The 23029-nt window shown below is 44.8% G+C and overlaps 1 protein-coding gene across 1 annotated transcript in view; it reads left to right on the top strand.

Annotated features, from left to right (window-relative positions):
* LOC120849953 overlaps positions 1-23029 on the top strand; it is an 81832-nt gene that overhangs the window by 2135 nt on the left and 56668 nt on the right. The gene's annotated exons all lie outside the window — the stretch shown is intronic.

Raw genomic sequence — 23029 nt, 5'->3', positions numbered from 1 at the left:
AAATGGCAAACGCAGAAGATACCTCCGAAATGGCGAACACTGAACACACATGTCAGGAACTGTCACTTCCTTGCAGAAATGTAAATACACGACTGCGCAGTATAAATAGAAACGCGACTGGGGCGGAGAGCTTCAATATGCGCGGCTCATCTGAAGAAAAAAGCAGTTTTGCACAAAGATAGTATACTCTGCGCGAACTAGTTCTTACAACATTTGGTTGGAAAGATATATATATATATATATATATATATATATATATATATATATTGTAATTGAAATGGGTGTACATTTTTGATAAAATAGCGTACAAGTAATCTTCCATGGTAATGCCAGTACCTTATTCAGCACCTAAAGGGGAGCGCATAGTATGCTCCGCGTGTAGTTGAACTTTGGTTTTTACTGTGGTTCTTCGGAAGAGTATCAGTTCAAGGTCAAGTGTCGCTGTTTTATTAGATCCAATTGATGTGCCTGGCGAAGCGGTTAGCCGTGCTCCGTTGGCTGGTAAACAAGGAAACTACGCAGTCAAGGGAGTTCGAGCTGAGAAATCTCAACCTGATACAAACGCGTAGCAATAAAATTTCGTATTGATACGTGGGACTTGGTGCTACAAGCGCCGATGGTTTTTTGTTCATTCTTTCACACCTGGGGACTACAAAACGGCCGCGTCCTGACTGCTTCAATTGATGTATACTTTGTATGCAAAAAAATAAAAAAAGGGCTATTCGTTTTAGCAAGCGATCATGAGGTCGCGTACCTTTTTACACATTTCCGTACACGGTTAGGCTTTTAGATTCAATTTAGGGTTTATGAGCTTCCAACGAGAGAAGGGACTTAAGTGCACTCTTATTCAGTTTAGGTATAATAACGCTGAGCTGAAAGGCGCATGTTGTACATTACGCCGATCCCACACATCTCTCGGCTATCCTTTTTTTTTTCTTTTTTTTTTCCACGGGTTTATAACGGCAGCAGCAACACCAATAAAAACAATCGGCATTTCAAAAATCTACAGCAGCACAACATGGTACCTTTAGCTCTCTTTATCAGTGACTCTATCCATGACTCCGGGAACCGAAAAAGAGAAAAGAACACGAGCATTTCGTTTTTTCTTGTGAACCCGTTTTTATTTGTAGCATTTTAATAGTATAATGTTTTAAATCTCAACTGAGTAGGTGTCGGACTTAGGTGAACTAAGGACCCGTTCCAAGCTCGCCTCCAACAGATCGCCCCGCGACAAGAGACGTCCCCGGCGCCCAAAGGGATGTTGTTATGTCTTCCTTTATCGGTATCACGCAGCTTGTCTCGTTCAGCGGGACTGTTTTTCTCTATCTCTCGCATGCACGCCCACCCATGGCTGTAAGCAGACTTGGCTCATGTTGTTGGACAAACATAGTTATCGTCCCGAGTGACAGCCGTTCACAGAATCTTGTATGCGAGCGGAGGCTCATATGGTAATGACGAACAACCTATATATATCTTTAGATAGAAAGGAACGCAGACGCACAACACGTCAATTGGATGCAGTTTGTTCGGTGTATGGCAACCCGCCAGAAAACGGTAATCTTGAGTTTTTTTTTATTTTTAACGTATACCGTCCTTCATTAATGACCATATCCTTGAGGACTATGACCCCCCCCCCCCCCCCCCTACGCTAGTAAGACATGTAAAAACTGATGTCGTCTCTACTAACATAATTCATTAAAGCTGAATAATACGTCGGCAATTTAGCTGCGGACGAATTTCCTGTCCGCTCTGGCCGCTGGTTTCAGATAGTTTTATGCCCTCCTGTCTCTCGTACCCCTCTACTCCTCGGCTTGGACCCCCTCAGGACGAGCTGAGATGTTTATGCTGCCACACAGCCGGGTTTCTGGGATGCATAGTGTCGAATATCCCCGGTAGTGCGTCACAGACTCCTCGGTTCAGGAGTCCGAGGCGCGTGTGGTGTCGTAGCAGGCCATTACAGACACTACAACATTGTTCTGAATCACGGTGGCTCTGCATAGTCGGTGATTGTATACGTGAAGCGTCGCGAGACGTGATTAATGTTGACAGAAGCTTACGCGTTGACAAACACTTCGGCTTCAGTGCCTTCGACTCCACCAGAGCAACACAAATTCAACACTGCACGCAGACATGCTGAACTTTGTTAGAAGCCGTTTTTTTATGATTGAAAGTCATTAATTGGCCCCAACATAGCGTATATTCTTCAAGAAGCGGTTCTGCTGAAAATTACTTCGGCACCAAGAAGGCCGATTTTGTTATGTCAGGGTACAAAATGTTGGGTCTGTTGCAGAGTGCCGAACCGAAATTTTGATCGGTTCGGGTTTGGGTCCACGGCTTTCAGTTCGGTTCCGGTTCAGTTCCGGACGATAAAAAGAACAATTCATACCGGTTGAAACCAGTTTTAACCGCTAGAGTTTGGATATATTTTCCGCATTTGTTTTTGTGTAAAACAAGTAGTCTTTTTTGCGGTTTGTTTACAATCCACCTCTATTTTTAAGTAACAAAAACAAAACATTTCGTTATTTTACTTACACGCAGCGTTCTAAAAAAGTAGGCTAAACTTCCAAACGCCGTGTGTATACAACTAAATTTTTAGTTGTCTGTCTGTCACGACCCAGCGGTGGCGCTGGTCGCAACGGGGGTTCGCGGGCTTCCGCTATCCCGCCGAGGGCTCAGGGGACGCGGGCGACACAGACAAGGAGCTCCAGCTGAATTGGGTAAGAAACACTTTTAATAGATAGATTAAGGTCAGATAGAACACACACACACAAAAAAAAAAAACAATGAAAAAACAAGAAAGCCTAAACAAATGGCAGATAATGAAACAAGTTAACTACAACATTCCACAGGAGAAGAGCGACATACCAGGCAAACAACCAAAACAAATATGGACAATATCGCACAAGGAAGCAGTCCGTCGCGACGTGCATGGGAGCACTTGGAGTCGGGGCCTCTTGTAAACCCGGGGCACTGCGGAATGCTCTGTCGCGATGCGGTGCTCCGGGTGCGGTGGACGAACTCCAAACGGTGCGTTGCAGCGGGCACTCTGAAGAGAACAGTCCCGTGGAAGACGGAGGTTGAAGCCACTCGGTGCCCAGACGGAGTCTTCCTCGGTGTCCGGGTGTCAAGGCACGGAGGCGATATGTCTGGCGCTCAACTCCCGCGTTTTTGAACGCAAAACGGCGCGAAAACCAGTCAAAACAAAACAAATTCCGCCTCTTCCCTAACAACGACCCCCTACCCTTCCCCCCCCCCCCCCCCCACACACACACACACACACAAGCGTCCCGGCATCGTTCCCCACTTCACATCTGTAAACTGTTTCCACATAGACATCCCCAATGTTGCCTGGCTCGCTCTTCGGAGACCTGGCCGGTTTTCACGACATTACCCGTCACATGTTTTATCTTATTCTAAAAACTGCCTCAAAGGTTAGTCACCTAAAATGCCAATGATTGCTACAACTTAGTGTCGCAATCTTTAAAGTTTTATTCTGGTTGTGCTCTTAATATGACGTTTTTCTTCTTTTTTTTTAACCGGTACATAAAGTTATAGAATGTTCACCCCATCGGCATACATACCGTGAAATATATATTACAGAAGTTATCTTTCCACATGCCATGAAAGTTTTGGGATAAATCCTTTCAATCTACCTTTCATAAAAACCCTCAGCGGCAATCACAGCGCTTGTTTTCCTAGCAAACATTGTTTACATTCAACACCGTGATGCATCGTGCAAAAAGGAGTGAGTAGAATTGATCAACACGTTCCTTCGTACTCAGGTCGAACCTAGCCTGACACAGCGCCTAACCAAGTGAACCTATTCTCATGCACAACCAAATTGGCCCACCCTGGCCGAGGTGGAGCTCTGTCCTTGAGATGAATTTGCTTTGCAAATAGGCAACACACTTGCTAATTTTTTTAAAAGAATAAGGTAGTGTTCGATACTCTTCCCCACATGGCAGCTGCGAAGTAGATTTTTGTTGGTGAGAGTGAGTGGAAAAGAGATCGTCGTAGATCTCCACGTGCCCCTGTCTATTTGGTTTTCATCCCGCCCACAGACGCGGAAGGTTGCTGTCCACCACATAAAAGAAGCAATAACAAATTTCTATGTTTCAAACGTCCTTTGTGTGTTAGGAAAATACCACTTGTTTAAATTAGCTTCCAAATCAAAAATCTATTTAAGCCTCTGCAAATCACTAGCACACGTGCCTATCCAGGATAAAGCGCCGGAAAGGAATTGCAGATACTCTTTCAGTAATGAGGATCAGCATCCATTTATGATGTGTATCTCGAATAAGGTGATTGGCTCTTCTTTGAGGTTGTGAAATTTACGTTAAGTGGTTAATTAAAATTGTACCGTTATCAAAATTCGGCTGTACAAAGTTCACATTACCGCCTTAGACTGACAAGGGAGGACGCTACTTGAAAACATGCAAGCTGTTGAAAGAAGCGTGAGAAGGGCTGTTTTTCTGTTTACCGTCTGGCACTGCAAAACACCGGGTCGCGGGTTGTGTAAACACGGATTAGGCGCTCGCATCATAGATATGAAGTAATATACACAAAATCTATAATTCTTCGTAACAATCCAATATATGCCTTACTTCAAAAAGCAGGGCATGTATGTTCAATTATATTCCTAATGTAGTTCACATTTGGTCATCAGCATGAGTTAGAAGCTTCGCGAGACACTGCCTCGGGATACCTCCGTGTTGGGTAATTTCATTTGAAATCGAACACGCGTGTCGGGGTGGGTATATTTATTTGCCTAAAAAAATCATACATTTTATTACAGCCCCATTTTCGCAATAAACTAAACCATTCTTTAAAAATTTGTACAAAAACAACATTTTTCCACAAGACATTTGAGGTGAAGCGAAGGGAAAGCTACATTTAGGGTGCTCGATTTTCGTACCCAGTTCTGTCTGTTCTTATAACTTGGTGAAAATGAAAGCACTTACACAAATATTTCTTGTAAATGTATGATGCATGGCCTATTCCTTCGCTTAAATGAATCTGCATCATCATATCTAATGGCACAAAAAAAAACAACAAACGTCTCATTTTTGGCGTTTTGGGGACATATGTGATCCTTGTATCTTAGGATTCATAATACCTTTTAAATACTATATGCATGATGTAGGCCTATACATCTTCTATCGACTGGTACCAATTTAGCATAACTTATTTCCACGTAATAATTTATAAATATATATTTTAATTTCGTAAAAATATACATTTAACCTAATTTCAACCCGCTTCATTAAAAAATATCGGTCTTTTTATTTCTTCTTTGTTTTCATTGTTTCCATTTATGTTAACTTTCTGCGGACATAATCAAACTTCCTCCTTTTTTTGTTGTATTTTCTGTCAAAGCGCTCAAACCCAGATGCGTGCACCCGAATAGGCAAAAGGGTAATTTCGAAAGTTTGCTTTACTGCAAGGTGGTTTAGCCTTTGAATGCTAAGGGCGGGGGGTCGGAAGTGTTTGGGAGGTGAAAGGGCGGCGGAAACTGGCAGTGGAGTTGGGGGAGGACAGAGAGCGTGTGGGCGTGCTCCCATTAGGCAAAATGGTCTGCCCTTTCCACTCCGCTGTTCCAACGCCACAAGCTACGCATGCTCTTTTTTTTTTTTTTTTCTATATTGGGGACAAACTTTGCATTTGGCAGTTTGTGTATCGCATCTATCATCCCAATCCTCTGCTCGAACGTCTTTCTTCTTTACATTCGAAGTTGCTTGTGTCCAGCTTTATCAGTGACAGCGGTTCACAAATTTGATCGTCTTCTTACAATTGTCGTCATAAAAAAGAAATATATCGAAATGACCGTTTTCGCTGTGTTTTTTCACAGAGCGAAAACGTTCGTTCACGTTGACTTGGGTCTGCTGAGGTCATCCTTGCCCCTCCCACACACACACACGCGGCCGCTGCTGCGATGAGGTATACTAACGTGCTTTGTCTAGAATCACTTAGCACACCTGGCTGAATACTCTGCCTGCTGTGTCAGTAAGTTGAACTCAAGTTTGTGCTAAAGTTTAGTTTCTAAGCCTGATATACTCAGGGACGTGAAGGAAGGAATTCCTGACGGCGGACCAAGCACGACTCCACGGAGATTCCTGTCGGCGTATATCGCAAAACTAAACATTGAGAGCTGAAAAGTAAAGCGCGGTTCACACACTTGCGGCCCAGTGGGACGGAGAGAGAGAAGACCTGTTGTTAAGCCTCTTACAAAGTCTTAGGACCGACTCCGCAGCGGCGCACCCGGTCTTAGTACGTCGGAAGAGGCTTAGAAACCGGTCTTGTGTCTCTCGGTCGTGCTCGGTTACAAGTGTGTGAACGAGCCTTAATTAAGACAAGCTAGAAGTCGTATTGAGATGATTAGGCAATTAGCTTTTTTATATTAGACAAAACTAAACAGCTGAGACTTCCCAGCTTATTGCTCCTGTTTCGCGTGTGGTGAGCTGTAGCTCTATGTGCGTTAAGATTTTGTCGAGTCGTTGCTCAGTCAGTCGGGAGGGACGCCAGCTTCATATACTCACTCCTGTGAGCGGTACGGTAATTCTCAATTATTTGCCGAAGCATCAAAATACCTTCTGTGAAAATGGACATAACTACAGACTCATTTTGGTGCGTGAACATTTTGACGTTTTTACCATCGGGTCAGGTTAGCGACTATAGGTATCGAACTTGGTCACTGAGTACCGCATAATGAAGATATTCATTCTTATATTCAAATTCCAAACACAAAACATGCCGTTAAAGTTAATAATGATTGCAATAAGGAAGTTGTAATCAGAATATACATGATAAGGTCTATTTGGGAAACCTAGCTTACGTTTCTGAGAGCCAAAACGGGGATAACAGCATTTTATGCACTCCGTATAAAATGAAGATCAACTCGTAACGAAGCGTATGTGCCTACGTGTGCTGTAGCATTTTTTGTATTTGTTTTTATACTACCTCTAAGATGAAATTGCAGACCAAGAACCGATATTCATAAGTTTTTTTTTTTACCAAGCTGACCTCAGCAGGGTCATGTTGAGGTGTTTCATAACGGAGAAACTTTAATTATGGTATATGTTCTTTTGGGAGTCTCGATCAGCTGAGATAAACTTTAATATGCACCTTGACTCAAGTCTCCTAACTTAAATAGTAATATTAATAATCAATCAATCAATGTTTTTTTTTAAGTGCCCAGGAACAACCTTGCGGTCTTGGTACGGGTGCACTCAGGCAACATGAAGAACACAATACTACTACACACAACAAACAAACAGTAAACAATAAAAACACTTAAAACAGATCGCATATGTCACATAAACTCTCTACGGCATACCATCACGATAGCGAAAGAAGAGGAAAGCGAGAGTATAAAATGTGGTTCTTAGCAACTTAATCAAGTGCAAAAAATGGCAAGCAAAATTTAGGTGAGGACCTTTAGCTCTCTGATGAACTCTGGTGTGTTATTGTTAAATATATCAGTAGTGTCTGTAAAAGAGGAATTGTAGGTGTGCCCAATTCTTGACACGGGGGGTCGTTAATATTAATAATAATAAAAATAATAATATAAAAAGCATGCGTTTCCAGCAACGTCATCACGATGGAGGGGTAGTTGCAGACAATCTTTTCCTTATGGGTGCACATCCACATAACCCTCTTCCCTCCCCCCTCTCCACCACAATTTTTAAGAAGATGATAGACCGAGGAGGTTAGACGAGTGGGCTTAATTCAAAGGCTCATCAGAACACAAAAAAGCCATCCTCGATTTACTGCCGGATTACACAAGAAGATGTGGTACCCATGACCACATCTAGTCTTGACGTAATCACCTACCCACCCCTACCTCTCTTGCCTCATGGTGACTTGGTCAAGGCAGGCGATTAATAAATATATGCTTTAGCTCACTCACTCCGTCGTCCCTTCAACTGCAAAAACGCGTCGGAGCCCCCTCCCCTTTAGCATTTTAAGAGATAAAAAAAAATAACTTGCAGTGAAGCCAACTTGCGAAACTACCCTTTTGCCGATTAGGGTGCATGCGTGTATGTTTAAGCACTTCTACAGAACATACAACAAAAAAAAGGGGGAACTTTGGCTATACCCACAGAAAGTTAATATTATTGAGAATAATAGAAAAAATACAAAATAAATTTTAAAAAATGTCCTTTTTTAATAAAACGAATTCAAATTGTGGCTAAAATTATAATTTGACAAAATTAAAAAGAAAAAAAATATATATAAATTATTTCGTGAAAATAAATTAAACTTCAGTGCTGCCAGTCGATAGAACATGTATAAAACTATACCTGCGTATAGTATTTAATAATCAAAATGTATTACGAACCCTAAGATGTATACAAGGCTCCAAATATGTCACCAAAACTTCAAAGATCTGGGGAGGGGTGCCCCGCTTTTCGAAGTTCAGAACTACTAGTTCATCACGTTCTTGGCTCTTACTGCGTGATTCCTCCATTCTTATACGCCAAGGCCACAGTTTCATTGACTGTGGGGTGATCGTAAAGCGGGGTTATACCGCTTCTACATCATGTTGGAAGTTGGGCGAGTTGTTACCGATGACATACCTACTCGTCTTCTTGTACGCTTGCTCGTCTTTTTGTGCGCTGTTCTGTTCACCATGTTATGTCATGTGAACGTCTTATGTCGTATGTCTTATGTATATCTTACGCATGTCTCCTGTATGTCTTAAGCCAGGGTCACACTGTTTATACGTCATTCAAAACACAGTCTGCATACAGATTGAAACTTGAGTCACCGCGAGATCCGTGCTTCGAATGCCGCACGGCAACGAGTTCAAGGAGAAAATTTGGGCACGCGGCATTCGAACCACGGATATTGCGGCGACTCGTGTTAGCGGACTGTCTTTTGTATGACGTATATTCAGCGTCTGACCCCGGCTGAAGAGACTCGGAACGTGCTTCCTCGGACTTGATAGGCTGTCGTGGTCGCGGATTACTTTGTCATACCCCGGGTGGTCTGATGCGCTAAGATAAGGGGGAAGAATTCTTTTCTCGGGGAGCGACTGTGCTACCCTCCCACTTTCCTGAGTTACCGGCTTGCCATTCCTGCCGGAGCCGGCGCTGTGTGACATGCGGTGTAGGCATCGTTGGCGGTGCGTTGTTTGAATACGAGGAAGCTTGCGTACAAGAGACCGATTCACTCGAAGGACTTATATACGAGCCAGGTGTGTTTCAGTTCTTTTTCCCCGAAGTGACGGGTGGCTCCGTAACTATAGTCGTGGGCTGTATATACGCGCGCCTCGTTGGCGCGCTTGTGAGCGGATTGTGTGTGTGCGTGCGTGTGTGTAATTGTGTTTTTGACGCGTTTTTTTTTTGCTTGTATTCTTTTTTTTGTGTGTGGCTCGTTTTCGGCTTTCATTATCTGTGTTGACGATCGCGGGTTGCCCCTCTGCCTGGCAAAACTGCAGCGAACGGTTGTCGATTCCGCAATTTACCGGATGCATTCATCGATGCACGTGCGTTCCTGAATCGGACGAGCCCATCTATTTCGCGGATTAATGGACGCCGGGGCCGCTGGGTTGCTTAACACGCTGAAACAAGTCATTCGAGGGAATGGGTGGAGTGTATGAATGAATATCTGGTCGAGCGATCGCTTTCCTGTTATGAAACAAAATGCCTAATGAGGTGTTTAAGTCGTGCGATTCAATCCGTATGATTTGGAATTCAGTCGTTCACTGTGTATTACGTGCTTACCGTCAGTTCGCGATGACGGTGGCTAAGCATGAGGCTTACACGCTAACACGAATGAAATATAGATCTTCATGGCAGGCTTTTTTTTTTATGTTACGAACGCTTATTGCGAACGCACGCGGCAATATACATTTTATTTTTATTTGTATCCATAAATAGAGAGAGCAGGGAAAACAGCTACTTTCACAACTTGGCTACTCTGTCTCTTGGTAAAATTTACAAAGAGCAAAACAAATAACACGGCAAGGCAAATACCGCGAAAAATTGGCCGAATGATTAAGTTCTGTTAAATTTCTATTAAGTTTTAGTAAACTTAATAGTAAATTTCTATTAAGTTTCTGTTAAATCTAGGTAGTTATCATTACCTGGGTCCGTTTTATTAACAAAGGTAACAGAATCTCTGCGGCACGCGCGGTTAGAGTCCAGTATTCATCCGAACGATCTTTTGACCCTGCTTAATCTGTCAGGTCGTTCGATTTTCTGGAAAAGGGGGTGGGGAGGAGAGATTGGGTGATCCGCGTTGTGTTAACGTACCGCAGTTCGGAGCGCGGGAAGCGAAAGCTATAAAAAGCTGCAGAATCCAGGGCCTCCTGGGTTTTGATACCCACACCTGCTCGTTTTCATCTGGATGAGCATCGTACCGGCACGCGGTCGTCTATGACAGCGTGATACGCGTTAAAGATCCCATGGCTAGCGATCGTACTGCACTGGCTATATTTCCCAGACTCCCTTTGGGGTCGCATTTGCCGCTACCAAAACAAACACACGACACAATTTGTAGTTGCTGTGTCTTTACTCTTAAAAGTCTTGCGTAATCGATTCTTATGCAAATTGAATACGTGACTTTAATTTCGATCAAGTTGCATCTTCAAACGTTTGAAGCGCGTTTCGGAAATATCCACCGAAGAAACGGTGGTCGGCGGAGACCGCAAACGTACAATATAGCGCCTGCTGTCTAAACCAAAAGCTATTTATTTTCTGTGATGACGTCAGAAAATCGCTTTTAACTCGGGGATCACATTACGCGATTCCGGAGGTTTTGGCGCCTTGTTCCCACAGCGAGATACAGAATTGGATGGGAGCTGAGGTTTTCAACAGTCCGTAGTTTACGTTCGCGGTGCGAAAAGCCCGTTACGCTGTTTCTTTTGTTAACACCCGGTACTTCCCCGTATTGTATACACAGCAGGTTCCTTCACAACATGGAGCATCCCACTTTGGCCGCTCATGTAGCGGACTTGGGCTACTTGTTCTGAGAACCGTCACTCATGGCGCCGGCGTCTCGTCGCCGGTGTCGCTCGAAGAAACGTGCGGTCGAAGCCGCATACTCTTGTACCGACGGACGACCGCAAATACGGCACCTCGTCCATTTCCTTCCCTGATAATGTCAATATGAACTGGCGTTAAACCGCCTCGCGTTTGTACTAACAATACTGCTCGATGCTTGCGACTCTACTTCCGTGATGATGTTCAGGTTGTTTGTCGTGGCCGATCTCAAGGGAGCACTTTGAGCTACCCTCGGGGACCGGGGGTGGTCGTAAAAGATGGGGTTCGGACGCTGGATGGAGTTGAAGACTTCTTCTTGTCGATTGTCTCCGTTTAACATCGCAGTGCTGCGACGAAAAGACTAAGTAACTGCTTTTGAAACGCAAGCTTCTGTACCTGTGGGGGGAGTCTGGCTTCAGAAATAAACACAGTTCGCGAAAAGCTCGTGTTACGCTTTTATTTGCTGCTCCTCTCGTCCCGTACAAGAGACGTAGCGTACTCGTTAAGCCTTATTGAGCTCGATTCAGGGCCGCCATTATGAGATGCAGGCGACGGAGGAACTAGTTGCTCCCCTGATTCAGGGACGAAGGTTTCTCCCTTTCTAAAGGAACATAGGTTACAAGACCATTCCTCCCCTAAGAAAGGACTATCGATACCCTTTTTTCTAAGAGAGCAGGATTAGAAGAACACGGAGACCACCTTGGGAGTTCGCCCGATGTTGCGTATACATCTGCGAGTAAACGTCGGTCGTGCTCGGTCGAAGCCTATCCGGCCAATCTCTCACAACCATTGGAACATGATCCGCGTTCTCCGCCGGTGTGGCCTGCGCCCGAGACCCGCGTCAAGTGCACTTTGTCCCTTTCACGAGAGGGTCTGCCCGTTGACAAGTGCACTTAGGGAATATGCTGGCTGGCTATAGGTTTGTGCTTCTGGATGCAACGGCCCTTAATTTAGGGAGATGACTCGCGGGCCATGACCCGTCGCCGGAAAGACACAATTCCGCCCGTGGTGGCGAGAAATATAGGTTCACCACGTACCGGGACGCATGAAGAACATCTTTAAAACAAAACGCCGTCTTGGCGGCGCGCAAAGATGCGACCACCTCTAACACTTCGTTTCACCTTAAGTATAGAAGAGCGCTGTCAAAGCCTCGAAGGCAGACAAACACAGAGGTCGCTGCTCCACCGCTGCGCCTGTTTGGATGACCACGCGCAGAAAGACGGTGAACGTCGTCACGTTGCGCAGCGCTGGTCGATTGTACCGTAGCCTCCTCTATATTCAGAAAGCCTGGCAGTTCGACGAGGGAGCCATGAGTGCCCGGTTGCAGATTTGGAGCGCGAGAATCTGGTAGCACAGAGCATCAAAGAGCCATTTCTCAGGGAACCTGAACGTCAGCGCACAGCTTTTGCAGCGGTGAGGACCCAAAACACACTTGTTCGCTTGGGAGAAGTGTGTTTCGGCGTATCGCCGCAGCGGGGCGCCAGTCACGTGACTCTCCTCTCATTCGTTGTCGGCCGCTTCACCTTTTTCATTTCGGTGGCCGCGCTCCTCGTGGCGATCTGCCAGGCTTTGTCAGTATAGGATTGTACGTAGACCCTTAGCTCGGCGTCGGCTATACGCTCTGATTGGTGAAGTATATAGACCATTCCAATGACGGCCTTCTACGCACTGCCAGCTTCGTCTACTGACCACGTTGTGAATGGTTCTGCATCTTTCGCCTGAGCGGGAAGCGTTGAAAGCACGCATGCACCCGCCACGCGTTGTCCCTCAACAGCAAAGACAGAGGACCTCATTTTAAAGCAGGAAGACTGCCCGTTGCTTTCAAACGAACACACAAACAGGAATGGGACTTTGAAGGGCCCTCAATAGTTGAAAAATAAAATACATAAAAAACAGGTTCGTGCTTTTTTTTGTTTCCTTTTTTGACAGCCGTTTGTATTTTGACCGATTATCTTGTGTTGCCAGATTACCCTCGTTATTGTCGTCGTTCGAAGTCGCTGGTTTATTACGTGCCAGACTCGCGACTATATCGCGCTACGTCGTTGCACCTTACGCCTGGCCGTAGCCGACGCAACGAGAAGGTTCCGATCGGGCAGAGTGCAGATGCCCAACCTCGAGGCGGTCGTCGTTTTTCAGTGCGTGCGCTCTCACAAGAAAAATCATTAAAAAAATGCTCCGCCAACTTTTTTTTTTTTTTTAGAATTTTATGTTAAGCACTTTTTCGGAATACTCAGACTTCATTCTTTCCAGCAAGCTATGTATCATCTCCCTTATTCCAAATAGCTATTAAGAAAACGGCAAATCAAGGTGATGCCAAAACCAATATTCAAATTTTCTCGCGCTCACCGGAGGGCGGGGTACGTGTATAACATACGACTCGAGCAGGCAATCTAGAAGAAAAAATAATAATGATAATAATAATAATTATTATTATTAATATTATTTGTGCATGATTTCTTTTTTTTTTTTTTTTTGTCGTTTGGCTTGCGAGAGCTTAAAAGGGGTCATGAAACGATATCGGGTTGGAATGTTCATGTCTCTGCAGAGGCGTACTGGTCCTTGTCTGGTCCAAGTATACTCCCATAGACTGCCACGGATTCAGAAGCTTCTTTGTCGCGGTGAAATTGCGAAGATAAGAGGGGACGATTTCTTTCAGTCTTGCATTCGCAAAGCTTGATGACGTAATTGAGGGATCAAAACCATCCTCCTGACGACGGTAGAGCACGACATATGGATTGGACACGAGAAATGCGGAGCAGTATTCGACTTCGGCTCGTAACAATAGTGCCTCAGCGGACACTTAAGTAATGGCTCGTGTCCAACCATTTCGGTGATGAGAATATCCGAACTCGATACCAATGCCTGGAGCCCAGGTTGCTCAGCACGCGGTTTCTCCTTTGCCAACCCCAGCGCGTGGCTATGGTTAACGATGGCGGCATATATGATAGGTACCAGGCTAGGTGGTCGCTCGTTCTGGATCCGAGTTGAGGGGATGAACGATGCTCATATTTCTCGAATATTTACCGACTATCATCGCCTAGGAAGAAGAACTAAGGCAAGTTTATTCATTTAATAAGGTTAGGGAGTGATTCTAAGCTGTATTTAGCGAAAGCAAAGAAATCGTTCCATGGCCCCTTATCCAGATTGTATTTCACACCACTACACTTCTTGTAACCCGTTGGGAACAAGCCTGCCCGGTCCAAATTACAACATTGGATGGATGGATGGATGCTGATCAATGCTAATGGCTGTACCCTTTACAACGGGCGGTAGCTTGCGCCACCTAGATTACGTCACGTTTTCAGCGTTGCCAGTTGAGTCTCTCAGCCTCTTGGATCCAAATTTAAAAGTTAAAAAACTCACGAAAAACAATGATGTGACTTGCAATTTTGGTTACTAGTTTAGATGTTTTTATTAAAGGGGTACGGAATTACGTAGGTAGCAGTAGAACCTCAGAAACGTCATCATTTTGTTGGAGAACTTAAGAAAACATATTTTAAACAGATTCAAACGATGACCAAAGACCAGGTGGTTTATGGTTATGAAGCTTCGATGGAATGTAGTGAGGTATCGGCCTCCCGTATTCTCGGAATCCGATGTGATCTTTCGTTACGCTTGTGTTCACAAGACCCATCTGTGTCGTGTTCGGCAAGTTCTCCGTCTATCTATTAGTATTAACGTAACTAATGCTCACCCTCCGATGGACGGTTTTCCCCATGAGGCACATCCCGGCCATTCTCGCTGGAGTCATTTAGAGTCTTCGGATGATCCTTTCTTCGTGTAATTGTTTTACGCAGCAGTAAAATTTTGTTTTAAACTGACTTAAAACGATAGAAACACACAAGAGGACGAAACAGACGACAAAGCTGTGTCGTCTGTTTCATCTCTTTCGTCCTGTTGTGTGTTTCGTTCGTTTTAAGTCAATGTAAAACACCAAAACGCTACAGTCTTTAATTTAGTTTTAATTTGTTGTATTCATTACAAATTTGCCTCCAAGTTCGTTAACTCTTCGCCGTCGGCCACAACAAGAAGAAGTCTTCTTCCACGACCACACCCTTGGTCCCCAACGGCAGACACACTCCAAGGTTGCCCATCGAGGTCCGGGACGAAAGCAACCAAACGTCTCTACTTGCAGGTTGGCGCATCGACAAAATGAAAGACGTTTTACGCATTATTTGTGCGCTGCTCGAAGTAGTTCTTACAAAATTTGGTTGTCTAAGGATGAAACAATGCTTTTGGCGTTAGAAACATATACTTTTCAACACAATAATATGGCGCTAATCCAGGATGTACCTACATATATCTTAATTCAATGCATGAATGGGGTAAATTAGTAATAATCCGCGTAAAGACCTTTTTCTCTTTCCAGCTTTTCTGCTGAAAAGCGTCCCAATAATTCGAAATGCGATAAATATCACTAAATCTTTAAGGGGAACTGAACTCCAGAAAATCTCTTTTAAGTACGTGGATAAAACTAAGGGCAAGCATGTACAAAATACTATAGTATGTAAAAAAAAAAAAAGAAAGAAAGAGACAAAGAAAGAGAGAGAGAGAGAGAGAGATTAACAGTAATATGCGCGTGTGTACTGTAGGAGGATCTATGTAGGAAGTTTATTACGACGTTTCGAGCGGGGACCGCTCTTCACCTGATGAACAGCGGTCCCTGCTCGAAACGTCCTATAAGAAACTTTCCCATATGAATCCCTTTACAACACACGTCCTTTTCATGGGTATTTAGCGCAATGTGACGTCGCGAGACACATTTCGCGTTAGGAGTGATAAGACGTATGTCTCGCGTCGTAACTATAGCGCTACAAAATATTTGTTATTCTTTCTAAGGTCAAGTTTTATTTTGCGACGTGCGTGTTCTCCCCTTAATTCTCCTCTTTTTTTCTTCTTCTTTTTTTCTGGGGGAAGGGGGGGGGGGGAGGAAGCCGGGAGTTCAGTGTGCCTTTAACTTATGGTATCGTCTGACACTGAGTGACACGTGTTGCAGCTTCACTTGCGTTATTTTTTCCGTTTTTATTTTTATATAACTTTTTTTCTCCCCATGTCGCTCTCCGTCACTGAATGGTTCGCGCATTACTGCATTCCACTTTGGCACGCCGAGAGATTTTCAACGCACGCATACATATCGATCCTGTGTTGCAACTCGTGTACGCTGACGTACGGAATATACGAATGTTCGTCGACGTTTTCTCGCTTTTCTTTTTAGTTATTATAATTTTACGTAATTTTTCTCGCCGCATATCCTCGGGCAAAGCCGCCGCCGCCGCCGTCACCTTCGCCGAGCACCACAAGAATGCTCGCCGCGACTTTCCTTGCCCTGCCATGTCGCACCCCGGGGGAAACGAGAACGAAGCGGTCGCCCCGACGTCGACGACGACGACGACGACGTCGGTGAATTAGTAAAAAAAAAGAAAAAAAGAAAGCCCCAAGCTAGAGAGCTGATAGATTTAAGAGAGGGGTCAACTCAAACCATGGGAGAACTGTTGCTCAGTAATGGCGGTCTTCTCGTGCACTGGTAGGTCGCACGTGCGCATGCGCGCGACCTACCAGCGAGAGCGTAGCGGCCGGGGAGGCTAAGTAGCCTGCTTACGATTCAACGCCTCCTACAAAACAAAGACTTCTTAATATCACTAACATCTTTAAATTAATAATAATAACAAAAAAAAAAAAAGAAAAAACGCAGTTCATGGTTTATTCTGTTTACGCTTCAACCGCGTGGCAACGATCGAGATGTTATGGAAACACTCTCGAATCCAGGCACACACTGCCCCCGAGCAACTATCCGAAGCGCCGCACCCGATTGCCCTGACATAAGTGGGATCTTTTTCGCCCGTGTTTCTGATGCAATGCAACCTTCTTTTTCTTTTCTTCTTTTCTTCATCCGAGAAAATAAAAAAAAATCGTCCGGCCCGATTCACGGTGCGTACAGGACAAGCCTCACGGCATTTCCTTTTGCAGCTTGTCGCGGGCGCGTTCTCCTTCCCACGCTATGTTTCCCCGAGCGCCGTCCAGCTCTTGCGGCACCAGCGCGTCGTTAATGGGTGTGTGGCGGTGGTGGTCGTGGTGTCGACGTTTGTCCGAGCAGACGCCTCGGGGAGGTGGGGGGTGGGGGACAGCAGGCACTGTGTTGGGGAAACTGTGTCGCGTTGTCTCGAGCTATCCGAGCTACGAGACTCTTCTAAAGGGACGCCCTCCTTCTTTTTGGGTGTTGTGAAAAAGTTGAGGATGAGCGCTGTCGTTCGTTGCTCCAACCCGTGGCTTTGTTCAATAAAGATGTTTATTCTCTTGACGGCCGACGATACATTTCATACATCAGTGCGCTGCTTTGGCGTCGCGCCGCTCCGGCGGTCTCTCTTGGGGATCAAGTGAGAATCCTGAGAATTCCATCATTTGCCTAGAATCACTTTCATCATTAAAATGTCTCCTACCACGAAAAAAAAGTTGGAACACGTGTACGACGCTATAGCTCTCGGTGCCTCTTGAACAAGTGCTTTAGATCCTGTTGATCTTCGTTGGAACTGCAGTGAGCGACAGATCGAGCCCCAAAATGTCGTTCCTGTGTCCGTTGCGAGTTATCATCCTCTGCTCTTCTGCCCTTCCATTTCAACGAGCACCAAAAAAGAATAAGCAATTTTATTTTGACAGGAGGTGACGTTCTACAATGTAGAAACTGGGATGTTGAGAGGGCGTTTTTTTTCTTCAAATCAGGTATGTCCAAAGGTTATTATGGTATAGAAGCAAGTATGCTTTATAAACCAAATCGAAAAGAACAAGTGAGCTCTCCTACTATGTAAGAATGCTGTAGTGGGGAACTTTAGCGACTTGGTTGCCAAAAAAGATTGATCTTACTTATACTGGTCAGTACTATTTATTGTTAATTGTACACATTTATTGCTAAATATAAGCTCAATAACATATTATTCGAAACAATTTCTTAAAGAAACAACTATTTTCTTTCCCGTTTATTGACGTCCAACAAAGCGTCCGATTCACTCCACATAATCATTACCGCAACAGGACAGGTTATTGCCCTTTCAGATTCTACTGTTTCCTTCCTTCCCTTTGTGAAGCCTCGCCCGCTTCAGTGACTCGCCATCTCGGAGAGACAAGAGAAGGTCAGAAATGGCGGCTGTATTTGGGTGGGTGTGTAAACCGTCTATAGAGGGAACTCAGTTAACCGTCCACTTAACGACGTAACAAAGAAAAAAAGGAAACTTGAGTTTATCAGTGTGGTATGTGCTAAACACTGTTAGCGAAATTCGAGAGGAGTTGTCCCTCTACAAAAATTATCAATAAGTTTCGATTGAGTTTCTGATGTATTGTTCTAGAATACAGTGGAAACTTAAGCGAAACTCGCTGATCATTTTCGTATGGGTCCGCGCATGCGCATTGCCGACGGCAGCGCCACCGTAGGGGCGTGACGTCAGAGAGCTCTGTCGTGCGTACGTCATGGCTGCGCGTCACGACGCGTCGAGGCTGGTTCACACATCTGCGTCGACCGCGTCGTGCTGCGCAATTGCGTCGCGCGGCGCAGCGCCTCCTCCCCACTTGGCTCGTCGTAAGCTTGGTCGCCATAGCAACAGCTCGACGCATTTGCGTCGACCGCAGTCAAACGCAGCCCGTGGGAACGAGGCATTGCGCGAGGCACGACGGCGTGACGCTTCGCTCGATGCGGGAGGTGCCTCACGCCGCGGGCGGTAACGTCAGCTACGTCGAAGTGATGCCGCAAAGGGAGGAGTTTTATCGCGCCCGCCACACTATCTCTATATCGGCTGGCACCTGGCTTAATCACTTGTCAAATTTTCATTTTTTTTTCTTTACGAAAAAATGCACTTCGCGGCACTACCCGCAAGATAAATTAAATGAAAATGAAACGACAACATACGGCCGCTGTGCAACTACGTGAGACGTGCCTAATATATATATAGGTTTTTCGCGGAGTGGGAAAAAATGATTAAAAAGAGTCAAAATAAACCGGATTTTATTGATTTAAATGAGAGTTATTTGATTCAAATCATAATAATTTAATTTAATTTACTAGCTAAACATTAGTAATTCTTTATCACTACATGTATATTTAAGCGTGGTAGATTGATTGATCAATTCGTCCGATCACTGATAACACTAGGGAAAAGAATTACTGTAAATTTAAAGTACAGGTAAATAAGCAACATTTTATTCATGTAGCCTTTCGTTCTGATTTGCTTGCAACAACATTACCTTTCTAGTTTTTGTTTCTTTGTTTCTTTCTCTCACTTGCTTGCAATAGAACGTTATGTAATTGACAAACGAGGTGGAAGGTAAAAAAAAACACCTAATTAATTCGATTTGCTTAGAACAGCGATGCATTTTGCTCGCGTTTATCCTGGTAGCGTTTATCCTGGATTTAAATACGAAACAAATGCACATATGAAGCGTCAAATTATACACAAACGGTAAATAGAAACTATTTTTGGAATTAGTTTTATGTGAAGGATCCGGCTTATATCATCATAGTAAAACTGGTCTGATTTGAAGTACAATTTAAATCATCACAGTAAAACTGGTCCGATTTAAATCATCGTAATTTGTATTCTCCACCTTGGGTCCGAGTGCAACCACCCGGGAATTTTCAAGCGCTTTTATTAAGTGAAAGCGAAAACCTGCGTATTCATATTCAGGAGAAGCACAAGGACCGCCATATTCACGACTATTTCACATGTCTGCCCCCCCCCCCTTTTTTTTTTTTGTAATGTTCGCATCTCCGGTTTTTAATATGTGCAAGTACATTTAGCATTCCTGATTGGTCAGGCCTCTAGCTCTAATGTATTCCTTTTGATTTCGTAAGTGTGTCTTATGTATTCCTTATGTCATATGCAGAAATGTTGCAAGTTGGGCGACTTGGTACGATGACATACCTACTCGTCTTTTTGTACGCTTGCTCGTCTTTTTATGCTCTGTTCTGTTCATCGTGTCATGTCATGTCTACGTCTTATGTCGTATGTGTTGTGTATAACTTACGCATGTCTCCTGTGTGTCTTAAGCCGGGGTCGCACTGTTTATACGTCATTCAAAACACAGTCTGCATGCAGACGCGAACGCGGGTCACTGCAATATCCGTGCTGCGAATGCGGCATGACAATGCGTTCAAGGAGGAAACTTGGCAAGCGGCATTCGGACCACGGATACTGGGTTGTCTTGTGTTTGCTGACTCTCTTTTGTATGATCTATTCATGTGTAAATATATTCAGGTGACTTAATACTTCCCGTATTAAACATTTCTTCATTCATTCATTATGTATGTCTCTTTCACCGAAAAACCCGTTCCTATATATTTCTATGTGGCAGAAAAGTAATGAGAATCATTTTCTTTTACCCGTGAATTTCATTATATTTACAAATCAAGGTTACCCCCTTCAAAGTAGTTCCCCTGGTCAGCAACATACCGACGGAGGCGCTGTTTCCATTGTTCGGAGTAGTGTAGGAAGGCTTCTGCGGGAATGCCTTTCAGGTCGTCGGTTACGCTCCGCTGGATATTATCCAAAGTACCAAAATGGAGGTCTTTCAAGCCGACTTTGAGCCGGCGCAATAAAAAGAAGTCACAAGGATTGCAATCCGGCGAATAGAGGGGCTGGGGAACCACAGGAATGCCTTTTTCTGCCAAACATTAATTGATGGAGATTGCCGTGTGACTCGGGGCGTTGTCGTGGTGCAGCATGCCTGATCACACACGTGCCACTCCCTTCCTGAGACTTTCAAGGGCTTTCCTGTTAAAGGTTTGAATGATAGTTTGTCATGGAAAGTCACATCCTTTGTAAACAATCCCCTCACGCAGGGGTTAACTTACCTGCCATGTGAAAAGGGGAGCTGCAGCCTTGTCGGTTCGTGCACAGTGTTGCCAGTGTCATTACTTTTCTGCCACACGTATATTTACGTAGCACGTCATGTCTTACAAGCACAAATGGTTCTGGCGATGTCAACGCAGCCTGTGTATTCGCAGGATGATAATTATCGTCCTCTCGGGTGCTCGGGGTGGGGTTGGGGGCTTGTCTCGCGATACGCGATCACGTGACTTCCCGTTGTTCCTATGGTTCGAGCCTCTGTGCGGAGCGCAAGTTCGTCTGCTTCTTGCACAGGGGTTGCGATGATGTCAGAACGCCGAGCTCTCATTGGCTGATAACAAAAAAAAAAAAAAAAAAAAAAAAGTGGGTAGACGTCAAGGCATCTATGCCCGTTTCGGCGTCGTTTTGACGTAACCGCAACCCCTGCACAAGTAGCAGACGACTGGCTCTCCGCATAGCCACTGTGGCTATGCCTTCCTTATTTGTTTCTCTGTCGTTACCACTGGTCACTGACCACCCGCAGAGAAATAATAACGGAGCATAACGATGACGCTGTCGTGTTACGTTATCATTACCCCGTCAGCCCATGATCCCGGCGAAGCGATAAGAAGGGTTCGCTTCAAGCACTTTGTCCTCACCGCTTCTTTTGTCGATAAATTTCGATCGACGTGATCGTGCCAGCTGCGCGTCCTTGGCCAAGGAGAACGGACCACGGAGCGAACTAAGAACGCTCTATACATGGCTTGCACCTGACGTCAGTCCGCCCTTCGTTCTGGTGGCCAAAAGCGCCTCGTCGACGCGGCGAAAGCTATATACACCCTCTCACAAAAAACCCCTGGGTTTTTCGGCTTGTCCAAAGTTTGCAACCTAAAAAAAAAATCTTCAGAAGAGTTTTTTGTCAAACCAAAAAAAAAAGAAACAAAAAAACCAAAGGATATGCTTTAAGCTGCTTTCTTTTTATGCAGAAAAGTTCTTAATTGCTCAATTGTCTCTCTAGTGTGCCATTAGGGGGCGATGGTGCTTGAGGCGAAACCGTTCTCCCGAGTTCTTGAAGCGTCAAAGAACTATTCAAGAACGAATTTGTTTTACAGTGTATACGTCCAGGGCGTTCTTTGGGAAGCGGTTAGGGTATACCGGCGGGGTGGATGACATGTCCAATCCCTCAGCTTCCTCCCTTCGACAACGGAACGCGTGCTAGAGACCGGGCGTTCCAGTCATTCCCATAAGTAACTATATGGACAAAGAAAAAAACGGGAAAAGGTCGGCAGCTCGTATTATTTCGGCTTTTGTTGCTAGACAAACCGAAACAAATGTGGCGGTACCCGTTCCGACGCGTCTTCAGCACAAAACCGGCCGGATGTGCTGGCCCGCTTATAGTGTTTGTTGTTCTAAGTGACGCTTTCACGTGGACACGAAGTCTCTGGTTTTTCCGTGCCTTGCAAAGAACGCAATAATAATAATAATAAAAAGACACGTAAATCAGTCGTTCGGGCAAGATCGGTCCGGTGATCCCGGAAAGTATATACACGACGACTCTCGCTGCCTGCAGAAATCCTCCAATTACCTCGGGAGGAAAGTCTTAAATAAATATCTCGATTGCTCGTGCAAATAACACGTATATGGTTAAGGAAACGGGTCTGCGTTGCTGCGGTGCTGCGGTGCTCAGCCGCATACTATACGTCGAAATGCAGTATCGCGTTTCGACCTATAGTCCGCAGCGTTAGTCACGGAGGTGTAGGCATTGCTTGTCTTCTATATATGAACGGCTCTATATTCGCTGATTAAGTGCCGACGAACCCATAGCGGGTAACTAACTGTCAAGACCGGTTATAACGAAGTCAACGGGAATCGGAAATCACGTCGATATATCCGCTATTTCGTTATAACCGACTCCGGTTATAACGAAGTGCAAAAGGGAACGGGAAATCGTGATCACTTCGCTATATCCATTATTTCGTTATAACCGAGTTTCGTTATAACAGATCTCGACAGTATATTCCATCAAATGTCCGCACACCTGCATCCAATAAAGCAGGTCTTACTACGCACGTTGCCGCTTCTTCTGCTCACTATTTCCTCTTACGAGGCGTTTTGAAGAAGACTGCGACGCATCCAGTGAGGGGTCCTCATCTCGCAACCCGCGTGTGTGCGCGGAAAGCAGAGGAAAACGGAACGGCGTAACTGTCGCCTCACAGTCACAAATCTCTCTCACTC

This window comes from Ixodes scapularis, unplaced genomic scaffold (assembly GCF_016920785.2).
Source record: "Ixodes scapularis isolate PalLabHiFi unplaced genomic scaffold, ASM1692078v2 PGA_scaffold10__122_contigs__length_95168666, whole genome shotgun sequence".
NCBI lineage: Eukaryota > Metazoa > Arthropoda > Arachnida > Ixodida > Ixodidae > Ixodes > Ixodes scapularis.
The sequence above is the reverse complement of the archived record's forward strand: the minus strand, read 5'-3'. Positions and strand labels throughout refer to the sequence as shown.